Below are 15,725 nucleotides of genomic sequence, written 5' to 3'. Positions count from 1 at the left end.
AATACATTTTTGAGCAACCGAAAAGAAGACTGTACAATTGGACATCACCAAATGGTCAATATAGGAATCAAATTGATTATATAACTGGTAGCAGAAGATGGAGAAGTTCCATACTTTCTGCGAATATAAGACCAGGAGCAGACTGCGGTACAGATCATGAACTGGTTGTATCGAAAATCAGAGTAAAGCTAAAGAACAACAAAGTAATCATAATGCCAAAATACAATTTAAATAATAGCCCAGAAGAATATAAAGATCAAATTCACTAATAGGAAAAAAACCTTGTGGTTTAAGAATGTACCTATAGCCCACAGATATTTCTACCAAACTTTAAAAAGCAGGGAAATTGGGCAGCTATAGTGAATGCACCAGGGGAGCAGGAGACCTGAACTCCTCTCTGAGATATTGTACTGCCCTACAAAGTTGTCAAAATGCAAACACAATTTGGGTTGCTCTTTCACAGTCCAATCCACTTCCTGTGTAGCTTGGAAGAATTTGGTAACATGTGCCTCTGAGCATATGGTGAGTGGTGGCAACATCTGCCATCTCCAAAGATGGAGAATTATATTTTTGTATGTTTGTTGGTGTTCTTACTTTGCTTCTTTCCTGTGTTACTAATGTTTCTACAGAGAATCTAAACTATAAAATGTTATTTCCCTCATTATTCATCCTAGAAATCTGTGTCAAATTTATTTTTATTAATTTCAATGCCTTTTTATTGGTCAATGTCATATGATGGTGAAGATAGCCTTTTTTGTTTCAAACTGGAGGTTATGGTCTATTTCTATTTTGGGTGCATTAACAGTTGGACCTGAAACTGCAGTTTAATGTAAAATCAGACTGATTACAATATGCTGCTACTTTAGCAATGACTCTAGTTGTTGGAAAAAAGAGGATGCATGTTTTCAGCCTGCTATGTTTAAACCACTTTATTTAAGGCAAGGTGTTCACAATCAATTAAAAACATAGAGCACACCTAGAATTTTGCTAGAATATATTTCACCTCCCACTGTTTTATCTTGTGCAAATTGAGACACTTCTGAGGTCCACTGGAGACTATTTTGCAGAAGTCAGTGCCATTATTTCTCAATTATGTTTGGAGTTTTTTTAGTATAAATTTTGCAAAGTGTTGCTGTACTTCACATATTCATAGAAACAAAAGCAAAAGAAAATGATTTCCTATAGAAAACTTCACTAAAATTGCAAAGTAAATCAGACATATTTAAAGTGACCATCTGAACTATATCAACTGTCTTAATAATGTTGCTTCCTCCCGGCTAAAACAAGATCAGCACAGGACATATCTTCTTTCTATTATTTGGGCTGATTACAGGTGTTGCCACCACTCACCATATGCTCAGAGGCACATGTTACCAAATTCATCCAAGCTACACAGCAAGTGGATTGGACTGTGAAATACCAACCCAAATTGTGTTTGCATTTTGACAACTTTGTAAGGGCAGTACAATATCTCAGAGAGGAGTTCAGGTCTCCTGCTCCCCCGGTGCATTCACTATAGCTGCCCAATTTCCCTGCTTTGTAAAGTTTGGTAGAAATATCTGTGGGCTATAGGTACATTCTTAAACTGCAAGGTTTTTTTGCCTATTAGTGAATTTCCCTGCTTTTTAATCCGGGAGGTAAGAAATGGGATCCTATACAAGCTTGCTGAAAATGGATGGATCATTTGCATGCTTATTGAGTTCAGTGGGATTTACTCCCCTGCAATCATGCTTAGGATAGGTGAAACTGACCACAGGGGTTGGGGAGGGGAGGAGGGGGAGGAGGGAGGGGTGGAAAGGCAGAGGGGAGGACTGGGAGGGGAGCAGGGAGGAGGGGGAGGGGAGAAGAAGGACAGATGTGGTCGCTTGCATGTTTATTGAGCTCAGTGGGATTTACTCATAAGAACATAAGAACATAAGAAGAGCCTGCTGGATCAGGCCAGTGGCCCATCTAGTCCAGCATCCTGTTCTCACAGTGGCCAACCAGGTGCCTGGGGGAAGCCCGCAAGCAGGACCCGAGTGCAAGAACACTCTCCCCTCCTGAGGCTTCCGGCAACTGGTTTTCAGAAGCATGCTGCCTCTGACTAGGGTGGCAGAGCACAGCCATCATGGCTAGTAGCCATTGATAGCCCTGTCCTCCATGAATTTGTCTAATCTTCTTTTAAAGCCGTCCAAGCTGGTGGCCATTACTGCATCTTGTGGGAGCAAATTCCATAGTTTAACTATGTGCTGAGTAAAGAAGTACTTCCTTTTGTCTGTCCTGAATCTTCCAACATTCAGCTTCTTTGAATGTCCACGAGTTCTAGTATTATGAGAGAGGGAGAAGAACTTTTCTCTATCCACTTTCTCAATGCCATGCATAATTTTATACACTTCTATCATGTCTCCTCTGACCCGCCTTTTCTCTAAACTAAAAAGCCCCAAATGCTGCAACCTTTCCTCGTAAGGGAGTCGCTCCATCCCCTTGATCATTCTGGTTGCCCTCTTCTGAACCATTTCCAACTCTATAATATCCTTTTTGAGATGAGGCGACCAGAACTGTACACAGTATTCCAAATGCGGCCGCACCATAGATTTATACAACGGCATTATGATATCGGCTGTTTTATTTTCAATACCTTTCCTAATTATCGCTAGCATGGAATTTGCCTTTTTCACAGCTGCCGCACACTGGGTCGACATTTTCATCGTGCTGTCCACTACAACCCCGAGGTCTCTCTCCTGGTCGGTCACCGCCAGTTCAGACTCCATGAACGTATATGTGAAATTAAGATTTTTTGCTCCAATATGCATAATTTTACACTTGTTTATATTGAATTGCATTTGCCATTTTTCTGCCCATTCACTCAGTTTGGAGAGGTCTTTTTGGAGCTCTTCGCAATCCCTTTTTGTTTTAACAACCCTGAACAATTTAGTGTCATCAGCAAACTTGGCCACTTCACTGCTCACTCCTAATTCTAGGTCATTAATGAACAAGTTGAAAAGTACAGGTCCCAATACCGATCCTTGAGGGACTCCACTTTCTACAGCCCTCCATTGGGAGAACTGTCCGTTTATTCCTACTCTCTGCTTTCTGCTTCTTAACCAATTTCTTATCCACAAGAGGACCTCTCCTCTTATTCCATGACTGCTAAGCTTCCTCAGAAGCCTTTGGTGAGGTACCTTGTCAAACGCTTTTTGAAAGTCTAAGTACACTATGTCCACTGGATCACCTCTATCTATATGCTTGTTGACACTCTCAAAGAATTCTAATAGGTTACTGAGACAGGACTTTCCCTTGCAGAAGCCATGCTGGCTCTGCTTCAGCAAGGCTTGTTCTTCTATGTGCTTAGTTAATCTAGCTTTAATCATACTTTCTACCAGTTTTCCAGGGACAGAAGTTAAGCTAACTGGCCTGTAATTTCCGGGATCCCCTCTGGATCCCTTTTTGAAGATTGGCGTTACATTTGCCTCTTTCCAGTCCTCAGGCACGGAGGAGGACCCAAGGGACAAGTTACATATTTTAGTTAGCAGATCAGCAATTTCACCTTTGAGTTCTTTGAGAACTCTCGGGTGGATGCCATCCGGGCCTGGTGATTTGTCAGTTTTTATATTGTCCATTAAGCTTAGAACTTCCTCTCTCGTTACCACTATTTGTCTCAGTTCCTCAGAATCCCTTCCTGCAAATGTTAGTTCAGGTTCAGGGATCTGCCCTATATCTTCCACTGTGAAGACAGATGCAAAGAATTCATTTAGCTTCTCTGCAATCTCCTTATCGTTCTTTAGTACACCTTTGACTCCCTTATCATCCAAGGGTCCAATTGTCTCCCTAGATGGTCTCCTGCTTTGAATGTATTTATAGAATTTTTTGTTGTTGGTTTTTATGTTCTTAGCAATGTGCTCCTCAAATTCTTTTTTAGCATCCCTTATTGTCTTCTTGCATTTCTTTTGCCAGAGTTTGTGTTCTTTTTTATTTTCTTCATTTGGACAAGACTTCCATTTTTTGAAGGAAGACTTTTTGCCTCTAAGAGCTTCCTTGACTTTGCTCGTTAACCATGCTGGCATCTTCTTGGCCCTGGCGGTACCTTTTCTGATCTGCAGTATGCACTCCAGTTGAGCTTCTAATATAGTGTTTTTAAACAACTTCCAAGCATTTTCGAGTGATGTGACCCTCTGGACTTTGTTTTTCAGCTTTCTTTTTACAGATCCCCTCATTTTTGTGAAGTTTCCTCTTTTGAAGTCAAATGTGACCGTGTTGGATTTTCTTGGCAATTGGCCAGTTACATGTATGTTTAATTTAATAGCACTGTGGTCACTGCTCCCAATCGGTTCAACAACACTTACATCTCGCACCAGGTCCCGGTCCCCACTGAGGATTAAGTCCAGGGTTGCCGTCCCTCTGGTTGCTTCCATGACCAACTGGTCTAGGGAATAGTCATTTAGAATATCTAGAAACTTTGCTTCTTTGTCATGACTGGAACACATATGCAGCATGTCTATGTCCGGGTAGTTGAAGTCACCCATTACTACAACATTTCCTAGTTTGGATGCTTCCTCAATTTCATATCTCATCTCAAGGTCTCCCTGAGCATTTTGATCAGGGGGACGATAGATCGTTCCCAGTATTAAGTCCCTCCTGGGGCATGGTATCACCACCCACAACGATTCTGTGGAGGAGTCTGCCTCTTTTGGGGTTTCGAGCTTGCTGGATTCAATGCCTTCTTTCACGTATAGAGCGACTCCGCCACCAATACGTCCTTCCCTGTCCTTCCGATATAGTTTATTTTCTCCATTCTACCAGGTCTCCGTTATGCTCACTATATCAATGCTCTCCTCTAAGACCAAGCACTCCAGTTCTCCCATCTTGGTTCGCAGGCTCCTAGCATTAGCGTACAGGCACTTGTAAGCAGTGTCTCTCTTCAAGTGTCTTTGGCACTTGTGGTTAGGCCTGTGGTAATTTTGCTCTTCTGAATTTATATCCTGTGCCCCTGCTCTCACGATGCCTACTTCTAGGCCTACCCCTTTTAAAATTTCATCATTTCTTTGGTTTTTATCCCAGGGGGGAGGTTTATTCCGAACCGGACCTTTCTCAGCTCCTGTCGGGTTTCCCCCCTCAGTCAGTTTAAAAGCTGCTCTGCCACCTTTTTAATTTTAAGTGCCAGCAGTCTGGTTCCATTCTGGTTCAAGTGGAGCCCATCCCTTTTGTACAGGCCCAGCTTGTCCCAAAATGTTCCCCAGTGCCTAACAAATGCAAACCCTTCCACCCGACACCATCGTCTCATCCACGCATTGAGACTGCGAAGCTGGGCCTGTCTGGCTGGTCCTGCGCGTGGAACCAGTAGCATTTCAGAGAAAGCCACCTTGGAGGTCCTGGCTTTCAGCATCCTACCTAGCAACCTAAATTTTGCTTCCAGGACCTCACGGCTGCATTTCCCCATGTCGTTGGTGCCAACGTGCACCACGACCACTGACTCCTTCCCAGCACTGTCTACCAAACTATCTAAACGACGGGCAATATCCGCAACCTTCGCACCAGGCAGGCAAAACACCTTGCGGTCTACAAGCCCATCACACACCCCACTGTCTATGTTCCTAATGATCGAATCACCCACTACAAGGATCCCTCCACCCCCTGGAGATATATCCTCGGCACGAGAGGATAGCTGCTCATCCCCCAAGGAATGGGTCCCTTCTAAGGGATCGTTTCCCTCTTCCTCAGCTGGATGCTCTCCTTCCCCGAGACCATCGTTCTCCATGATAGCAGGAGAGCTATCATCGTTGGAGTGGGACACAGCTATAACGTCCCTGAAGGCCTCCTCCACACACCTCTCTGCCTCTCTCAGCTTTTCCAGGTCCGCCACCTTGGCCTCAAGGAAATGAAGTCGTTCCCGGAGAGCCAGGAGCTCATTGCACCGAGAGCATACCCACGACTTCTGTCCAACAGGCAGATAGTCGTACATGCTGCAGGCGGTGCAAAACACTGGAAAGCCCCCACACCCCTGCTGGCTTCTTACCTGCATAGTTTTGTTTAAGGTTTATTACGTCAATGGGTTGGAGACTGCGGTTTAGTTGAGGTCAGGGAACAGACGGGCAGAGTGGGGGGCCCTGGCCTCCTCGCTCTGCTGCTTAACTCGCCTTGACGCTTTGTCAGCTGGGGCCTTGACGCTTCATCAGCTGGGGCTCCCTCTAGCTCATGGAGCAGGCCTAGGAGGCTCCCCACTTGACACAGATGCCTTCCCACTTGTGGAGGGCAACAAAAATGGCAACATGGGGACACAAAGCAAACACAGAAAAGCCTGAGTGCCAAACCAGACATGACATTAATTATATCATGAATCCTTGCATTACTTAAAAAAAATACCAGTGAACATAAGAAGAGTCATCCTCGATCAAACAAAGGCCCATCTAGTTCAGCATTCTGTTCTCACGGTGGCCACCTTGATGCCTATGGGAAGCCAATAATGTTGACCTCGCCTCAGTTGTCCATGCTCTGGTAACCTCGAGATTGGACTACTGCAATGCACTCTACGTGGGGCTGCCTTTGAAGACGATTCGGAAACTACAGCTAGTGCAAACGCAGCAGCTAGACTGCTGACGAGGACCAGACGGTCAGCACATATAACACCTGTCTTGGCGCGTTTGCACTGGCTACCTATTTGTTTCCGGGCCAGATTCAAAGTGCTAGTTTTGACTTATAAAGCCTTACACGGTGCGGGACCACAATACCTTGCGGAACTGCTCTCTCGCTATGAACCTACCCGCTCACTACGTTCAACATCTAAGGCCCTCCTCCGAGTCCCGTCTCATGTGGAAGCTCGGAGGGCTGTTTCTAGATCTAGGGCCTTTTCAGTAGTGACCCCCGAATTATGGAATAGTCTCCCCGATGAGGTGCGCCTGGCGCCTACTCTTCTATCTTTTCGGCACCAGGTCAAAACCTTTTTATTCTCCCAGGCATTTTAATTGTGTTATGTTAGTTACCTTATTTCATGTTGTTAAATGCTTAAGTTGTCTGTTTTAGGGATTTTATCTGATTGTTACTGTATTGTATTTTATTCCTTGCTGTGAACCGCCCAGAGAGCCATTGGCTAAGGGCGGTATAGAAATGGAATGAAATAAATAAAATAAATAAGAAATAAATAAGAAGGACATGGGTGCAACAGCCGTTTCATGCTTGTGATTTCCAGCAACTGATATTCAGAGGTATACTGCCTCCAACAATGGAGGTAGAGCATAGTCATTGTGGCCAGTAGCCATTGATTGCTGTCAGGGCCGGCTCCAGGAATGCCAGGGCCCTTGAGCATCAGCTTGCCCTGGCCCCCGGCATGTGAGTGTGTGTGTGCGTGTGCGTGCGCGCACGCGGCAGCCCCCAATCCCCACCTACCTGTCTCCTGTCTTTTACCATTGCCCTTAATGAAGATGGCGGCTGCGGTTTTCCTAAGGGGGATGTATGTTGATGGCATGTATGTGTGCTATGCGTACGCATCTCTGCCATCAACTAAGATGGCGGCAGGGGCTTCAGTACCTTAGGGAAACCGCGGCCCCCATCTTCGTTAAGGGCAATGGTAAAAGACAGCAGACAGGTAGGTGGAGGGGGGGGCGGATCGCAGAAGGAGAGCAGAGGGGCAGCTGAGGGGGGCCCCCCGTAGCTCCGGAGCCGTTGGGCCAGTGCCCAACCTGACCGCCCTTTAGAACCAGCCCTGATTGCTGTATCTTCCATGAAAGTGGTGCCAATGAAAGCTTCTGGGGCAAATAACAGGCATTGGGGGGCATTCAGATCATGACTGTAGTCAGGGCAAGGTTTAAATCCCCTTTCTGAACATTAGGGTCCCAATCTAAGACCCCCTCCCCTGGTGACTGCTATTTATTTATTTATTTTTAAAATCATGCAGGGTTAATGATATGACTAACATCCCATCTAGTTTGGCCTTGAATCAATGGGAGGGGGAAAAAGAGAAGAATAAATGAAAAGAAAAGAGGAAGTGAGGAAGTGTTTGGGGACCTCCCTTTCGTGTCCTAATCCGTTCACAGGGCATCAGAAAACAAATAAAAATGATTACAAGGGTAAAACTTGTAATCTTGGTTCAGCTACTCCCATGAGATCTTACTTTACCAGTGTTGAACCTGATGCTATCACTATTCTGAATGTTGTTACCCACATGTGATGGATGTCTGCACTGCAGCTTATATTTCTCAAAAAAATACTTTTTCTATGTCACACTGCATGCCTGAGCATCAGAATGTTCAATATGTTGATTGCAGGTTATAGTACCACAATTGTGTGAATTAACTTTTGAGAACAGGCAACTCTTGCTAAGATTAAAGACACCAGCGAGTCTTGGCCTGTCCTTATTCCTCTCCTCTAATAAATATCGCTTTAACCAGGGAGTTTAGCTTAACTGTCTATCTGTTGCTTAAAGTTTCTGGTTAGCTGATCAGAGCCACCAGAGTGCTGAAAAGGATCACAATCGATTCATTCAGTTAATTCAGTTCTATCTTTGGCATTTTTGAACCCTGTACAAGAAGGCAGACCAATTTTGAGGCACACTAAAAATTCCAGGGAAGCACAAACTTCAATACTGTCTTCCTGTTGAGCCTGTTCCATTAATCATTTAATTAATTAATTAACATGCAGCTCAAGAGCATATCAGATATCAAAAGGATAAGAGCAGACTTATTTCCTTGAGAGAAACATTTCAAGGTACAAGTTTATGAAACCAAGTTGCTACAGCAGGTATAGAACACCTTAACTATGAACAACATTACAGAGGAAAAGGTTACACAGACTTGTAGTTATACTACAGAATATGATTAGTGGGAGGAACTGAAACTGACAGATTTCACCCTAGACAGGGTGGCATCCAAGCATCCTGAACAGGTGCAGTACCTGTTTTCTTTCTGAGGACAGGAGGTAGTGTGGCTGGTTTCAGGTCAATCTTAATCCAACAAGCACAGCCTCTGGTGATAGTCCCATAATGGTCAAAGCTTTCTTCTACAGGGCTCTGACATGTAGGTTGCTGCATGGGATCAAGAGACACACAACTATCTTCATGAATGGGAACAGTTATGGAAAAGAGATACAAGCTCATTCAGCGGGAAAAGATTGGCAAGATAGGCTTGTTTATTTGGGTTGGTGCCTTAGAGTCAAACCTGGCTCCTACGTAGCAAGGGCAGGGTGAGGCAAAGGCCGAGGCGGAGCAAAGCAAAGGATGAAGGCAGGAGCAGATGTCCTTGTGTCAGGTCCCAGCCAGGGGAGTCTTTTTTTGAGGAAGACCAGGAGGCTCTGGTCTTGGATGGCTCAGGTTCCATCTAAGGATAAGGAGCCACGGTCCTATGATGAGGCCCAGGATGGGCTGTCTGCATCCAGGACAAGTTCAGCTTCTGACATCAAAGCTGAATGAGTCCTGAGCCCAAAGGAGAGGTATGACCTCAAATGCCAGCTAGAGACCTGGCCCATCTGGAGGAGTGCCCAAACACAGGCCCAGGTTACTCAGGAGTAAAGGACTCCTTAGGAGTAAAGGCCTGGCTGCCAGTGGTGAATGGGAGAAACAAAAGGGAACAGCACCAAACAAAGGGCAGGAAAGAGAGACAAGCTCTGGTGCTAGATGAAATTTATTGTGAGCTCGACGCGTTTCGGAACTTGTCCTTCTTCAGGAGCTACAAACATTAAAACAGACTCAAATCAATATAGTGGAGACAACACTGTGGTCTTAAACATAAACAGGATATAATATTTTAGAGACCACACTCCATATGACTCATTTTACAAACATTTAGAAGACATAATAAAAAAATTAAAATGTTGTCATTATATTATATCCTTGAACTTTGACATAATACTGACACCTTAAAAAACTGTACTGTGTGACTCAAAAGGGACAGAATTTTGTGCTAGCCCTGGCAAACCAGCTTCAACATAACACTCTCAACCCCTCCCCAGGAAAACAGAAGGGAATGGCCCTGTACTGACCTGTGAAGATCTGTTTTTCTCTTTGCTTTGTCAGGCAATGCACATTCTCTGAATAGGCCCACACTAAACACAAACTGAACTCAAATGCTGATAGTATCCATAGGGTATGTGAAATCAGCTCAGCTGTGCAATCACTGTGCTTGCAGATTATACTGGTCCGGCTGATACAGTGACAGACTGGCAAGCACAATCGTTACAGAGAGTCAGCCAAGTTTCATGAAGACCCTTGGTTTTGATATTATTTAAACTCAGAGAAATCCAACTCCTCATTTAACCCTAAAGGTACCAGACTTTTCAAGGAGATGATCCAAAATAACTCCCTCCTGCTGAGTAGTCTGTTATTACCCACAACTCTTTCAATGGCCCAAAATGTTATATCATTTGCCTTGTGTTGTTTCTCAACAAAATGTCTAACCAACGGAGCACCCATTCTTTGATGTCTTAAATTGCACAGATGTTCCCCAATTCTAAGTTTTAATGGTCTCGATGTCTTTCCAACATAAATCCGATTGCAGGGGCAGGAAATGAGGTAAATGACTCCTGCAGAGTTACAGGTCAAGAAATCTTGGATATAAATGTGCTTTCCAGTGTTGGGATTGGCAAAGAATTTTTTCTTTTGAGTAAATCTGCAGTATGAAAGTGGCCACATGGATGGTGTCTTGTTGGATTAGATGTGTGAAAAATCGTTGGTTGATGCTTGTTAACACCGCTCCTTGCATGCTCTGTGTGGACCAACCAGTCCTTAAGATTTCTTGTTCTTTTAAATGCTACCATAGGCCGTGTTGTCAGGCCTGGCAGATCCTGGACCAAATGCCAATTGGAGCAAACGTATGTTTGAAGTCTCTTAGTAATCGGATTGAACGGAAGGATGCATGCTGTATGGTTCTGCACTGTTCTTTTTTGAGGACATAACAAAATGTCACGTTTACAGGCATGAGCTCTGTTCATGGCTGTTCTAACCACCTTTGCAGGATATCCTCTGTCATAGAAACGTTGTGCTAGAGATTGAGATTCCTGGAGGTAATCCTGATTTCTTGAGCAGTTACGCTTTACTCTTAAGAATTGGCTGTATGGTAGGTTATTTTTAAGATGAGCAGGATGATAACTGTCATACTTGAGAAAAGTATTCCTATCAGTGGGTTTGTGATAAATGGAGGTAATTAGACTCTTTGAAGAATTTTTGACTATAGTGTCCAAAAAATTGACCTGTTCTGTACTGCAAGTTTTCTCAAAACTGAGATTGGGATCTTGGACATCAATCCATTGAAAAAATCTTCCAACCCATCATGTGTGCCTCGCCAAATCAAAAATATGTCATCTATATATCATAGCCATGAAATTATATTTCTACCATGTGGGTAGTAGGCAAAATTAATTGCTGTTCAAATTGTTGCATATATAGATTGGCAACCTCTGGAGCCATGGGACATCCCATGGCTACCCCCTTGGTCTGCCAAAAGAACTTTTGTTGAATGCAAAATAATTTTTTCGTAAAGCTTTGTCGGCCCGGGGAGATCAAAAAATGAGTTGGTGGATTCCATACTTCACGTTTCTGTAAAACGTCAAAAATTATGTCCAATGCCTGATCTTGTGGAATACTTGTATATAAAGATTTTACATCCATGGTGACCAGGATGTCTTCTGGCTGAATCTCGATAGGGCCTATTTTTTGTAGAAAATGTGTGGAATCCCGCACATATGATCTCATGGAAGGAACGAAAGGTTTTAAAAAATAATCAACAAACTGGGACAGTGGTTCCAGTATAGAATCATTGCCTGAAACTATAGGACAACCAGGGGGAGGATTGACTGCATTCTGCAATCAGGCTATCACCACCTAGAAGGCCCTTTCCCCAGTAGCCATCCAAGCCTCAGATAGTGGGGTCATTCAAAGGAAGGCCTCTGCTGAAGATCTTTTTAAAGAATGATTATTAGTAGTACTACTGCTAGAATATTAGTAGTAGCAGTAGTGTTTCCATCCTGCCTTTTCTCCTGTTGTAGCCCAGGGCAGTTATAAAACATTATGAAAAACAAACTTTACAAGGCTTCATCTTGAGTACTGCATCCAGTTCTGGTCTCCGCACTTCAAGAAGGATGCAGACAAACTGGAACAGGTTCAGAGGAGGGCAACAAGGATGATCAGGGGACTGGAAACAAAGCCCTTTGAGGAGAGACTGAAAGAACTGGGCATGTTCAGCCTGGAGAAGAGAAGACTGAGGGGAGATATGATAGCACTCTTCAAGTACATGAAAGGTTGTCACACAAAGGAGGGCCAAGATCCCTTCTTGATTGTCACAGAGTGCAGGACACAGAATAATGGGCTCAAGTTGTAGTAAGCCAGTTTTCAGCTGAACATCAGGAAAAACACATAATGGTACAACAATGGAACCAACCACCTAGGAAGGTGGTGGGCTCACCGGCACTGGAGGAATTCAAGAGGCAGCTAGACAGCCACCTTTTGGGTATGCTTTAAGTTGGATTCCTTCATTGAGCAGGGGGTTGGACTCGATGACCATGTCGGCCCCTTTCAACTCTACTACTCTATGCTAATTAAATCATCAAAAAGACATATCAAAAACAGAAAAACATAACCAATAGCAATGGCAGGCTGCTTAATCCCGATACAACATTCATATTTTCAAAGGCCCTGGTGAACAAGTTTCAGTCTGTATCTAAATATCATCAGTGTGGGAACAAATCAGGGATCCTACATGGAGAAGTCCCTATCTTGAGGACCCCCCCCCCAAGTGATCTCTCAAAACATGGATCAGAAGTTAATAAGGGAGGATTTACGGACTTGGGTCCATAGCCATTCACTGATTTATACACCAGTTCCAAAACCTTGAATTAAGCCAAGTTTCTCATCAGTCTGCAGCTTAGCTGTGCTGTGCTGTGGCATTGTTTGTCTGGGGCAGTGTCAGCAGAAGAACAAGCAAGGTAAATGGGTTGGCAAGGTGCATGGGGGTGCTTGAGGGGTAGGGGTTGGTGAGGGGAGTGGGGTTAGCTGGGGGAGTTGGGGTTAGGGTGGTTGGTGAGTGAACTGAATGGGAGTGGGGGTTGGCGAGCAGGGGGGTTGGCAAGCAGAGCAAGCACATCAAGGGGGGCTGGTGAGCAGAGCTAGCAGGGAGGCAGAGCCCTCTTAGTACATTCACACATACAAACAAAACAGGCAATAACTGGTGAACATTTCAAGTTATAAACCGTATGAGCCAGCCCCAAGATCAGCAATTCCTTTGTTTTTGTTTTTCTCTTCTCTCCACCCCACACTGCACCTTCCCTCCTTTAATATTACAAAATAAATAATTCAACTGAAATGCAATGGTATTCTCTACACTGAACTTGCCAGATCTGCATGCATCATAATTAGAGATCATTTTTCTAGAAAGTCATCCACAAACAACAGGTTACATTCCTCTTTAATTTCATTTTTTCATAGCTAAAAGTCTCCATATTTTTATCAAACCAATCAGTAATAGAAGGCAGATGCTTGCCTTTTCATCTAGGTACTCCTTGCAATTTAGGGGGTGTTAATATTAACATAAGATCCCTTCTAATTTTTGGTATAGCCTCTGCATCTAAACATCCTTGCGACACTGTGGAAGACATAGTTTATACTCAGTTTAATAAACTGGAGCATCCACCCACCGTATACAATACATCCTTCTAGCTATTCTGTGTACATTTTATGTATTTTACATTCAATTTCTCTTTAAAGTCTTAGGGGGAATTGAACATAAAATGCATACAATGTGTGTAAAATATGTAAAATTCCCACTGAGAGTAACAGCATGTCAGCAGGGCCGGCTCCAATGGGCAGCCAGGCGGGGCCCTGGCTGAAGGCCCCTGGGGTTACAGGGGCCTCTGAGGGGCCCCTCCGCTCCCCTTCCATGATTCGCAGCAGGATTGCTGCCACAGATCACACGGCGAGAGCTCTGGAGCACCCGCCATTCCCTTACTTCAACCTACCTTTCTCGGCTGTTGTGCAGTTGCGTGCGTGCAGCACTGCCCTTAACCATGATGGTGGCTGAAGTTTCCCTAAGGGACTGAAGCCCCTACCACCATCTTAGCTCATGGCACACATGCATGCTACACATGTGCATGCATTGCCACCTTCTCTTCCCTAGCCACCTTGGGAATCCACTGCTTCTGTTCCCACTGCCTGGCCAATTAAGATGAAGAGTTGGTCTGGCAGAAGGAGCTGCATGGTAAGATGAAAACTGGCCACAAGCTGTGGCCAATAGGCCTGGTAAACTACTATTGGAGCCATTCTCAGACCACCTGCTACTTCTGTCCACCTTTTTCCTTCCTGTGATGGTTCTCCTGCCAGACCAACTCTTCATCCTAATCGGTTGGGCAGTATTCGGCAGCATCAGGTGGGATCAAGAATGTCTAAGCCTCCCTCCTTCTCCTTTGCACCTCCAGCAATAGGGGGGGGGAGGCAAAGGAGAAGCAGGGGAAATAGTAAAAGGTTTGGGCAAGCTCTAAGGGAAGATGGTTTGAGCAAGGTCTAAGAGGACTGTGATGGTTTTGGCAAGGAGGGTGGGTAGCTGGGGGGGTGAGCAAAGTGAGCAGTGGTGGCAGCACTAGTATATAGATTTTTGCCAAGAAATTTCCCCTAATAGAATGAATTTGTAATAGTGTTTTCACTAACAAACACATTTTTAGGCACACTTTACCCTAGTATATTTTTGTACACAGTACTTGACTGGAGAACTACATTGAAAAATTCAGAGGAAGTGCAAATGTTGAAGGATGGCTCTGTTTTGATTCTGATATTATTTTGGAAAGTGTGAATTATGTAGGATCATTTTAAATGCAAACTGAATTTAACTTCTCTCCCATCCCTATTAGACCTTCCCCTTATATTGTATATCTACCCATTTTAGTCACATAAAAGCATCCTCCGCTTTAAATGTTACTTTGTACCCTATCAAGGCACCCCTAAAATGTGCTATCATTGTTTCAAAACCCAAAGGAAATAATCAGCGTGCTACAAAGCTATCTTGCACAAATGTCTTTAGGCTGAAGAAAACTTGCAAAAAGAGCAATCCAAAAGTTTAATTTGCTTTGTATTCATGTTACAGCTTTAAAGTGATTATACGAATAATGTCTAGATTTAAAATACTTTAAGGCTCTGGAACAGGGATACTTAAGTTACCCATTATAATCAGTACAGTTGAATTCAATGCATGGCCCTATATATATAAATAAATAAAAATTGCAGACACAAGTGTCTTAGAACAGATGTCATTGTCAAGGAGTGCCTTTACCTAATGTAATTCTCCCTTTAATTTATTTGGGATCTTTGTATTTATCAGCCTTATAAATTTTTAATTATTTAAATTCTCCATTTATGGTATTCTGAGAATTTCTGTATTCCTTACAATAGCCTTTTAAAATAAGACAGCTATTTCTCCTTCTGCATATACTCATTTTTCCATGTAGGCCCATTTTACTTTCAATGAAAGTTGTGACAGCTGTGTCTGTTCAGATTTTATTTCAACATAGCATGGCACCAGGACTTTAATTTGATGGAGTCCAACTTTTGCAACTAGGCTTGGTGTCTATCTTTTTAAATATAATCCTGGTTATTAATTACATGTTGTGCCACATAACTCTGACTACATAACTGGCACCATAAACCCTCACTCATTCTCTCACGTGTCCATGTTTAGAGACTGTCCTTTGTACTATGTAAGTAATCCACATACAACCTGCGTCAACAAAGTATTCGTTCCCATCAGCTACAGAACTTTCCCCCATCATTGCCCAGATGTAAC

This window comes from Rhineura floridana, chromosome 1 (assembly GCF_030035675.1).
Source record: "Rhineura floridana isolate rRhiFlo1 chromosome 1, rRhiFlo1.hap2, whole genome shotgun sequence".
In the NCBI taxonomy this organism is placed as follows: domain Eukaryota; kingdom Metazoa; phylum Chordata; class Lepidosauria; order Squamata; family Rhineuridae; genus Rhineura; species Rhineura floridana.
Note: the sequence above shows the minus strand (reverse complement) of the source record.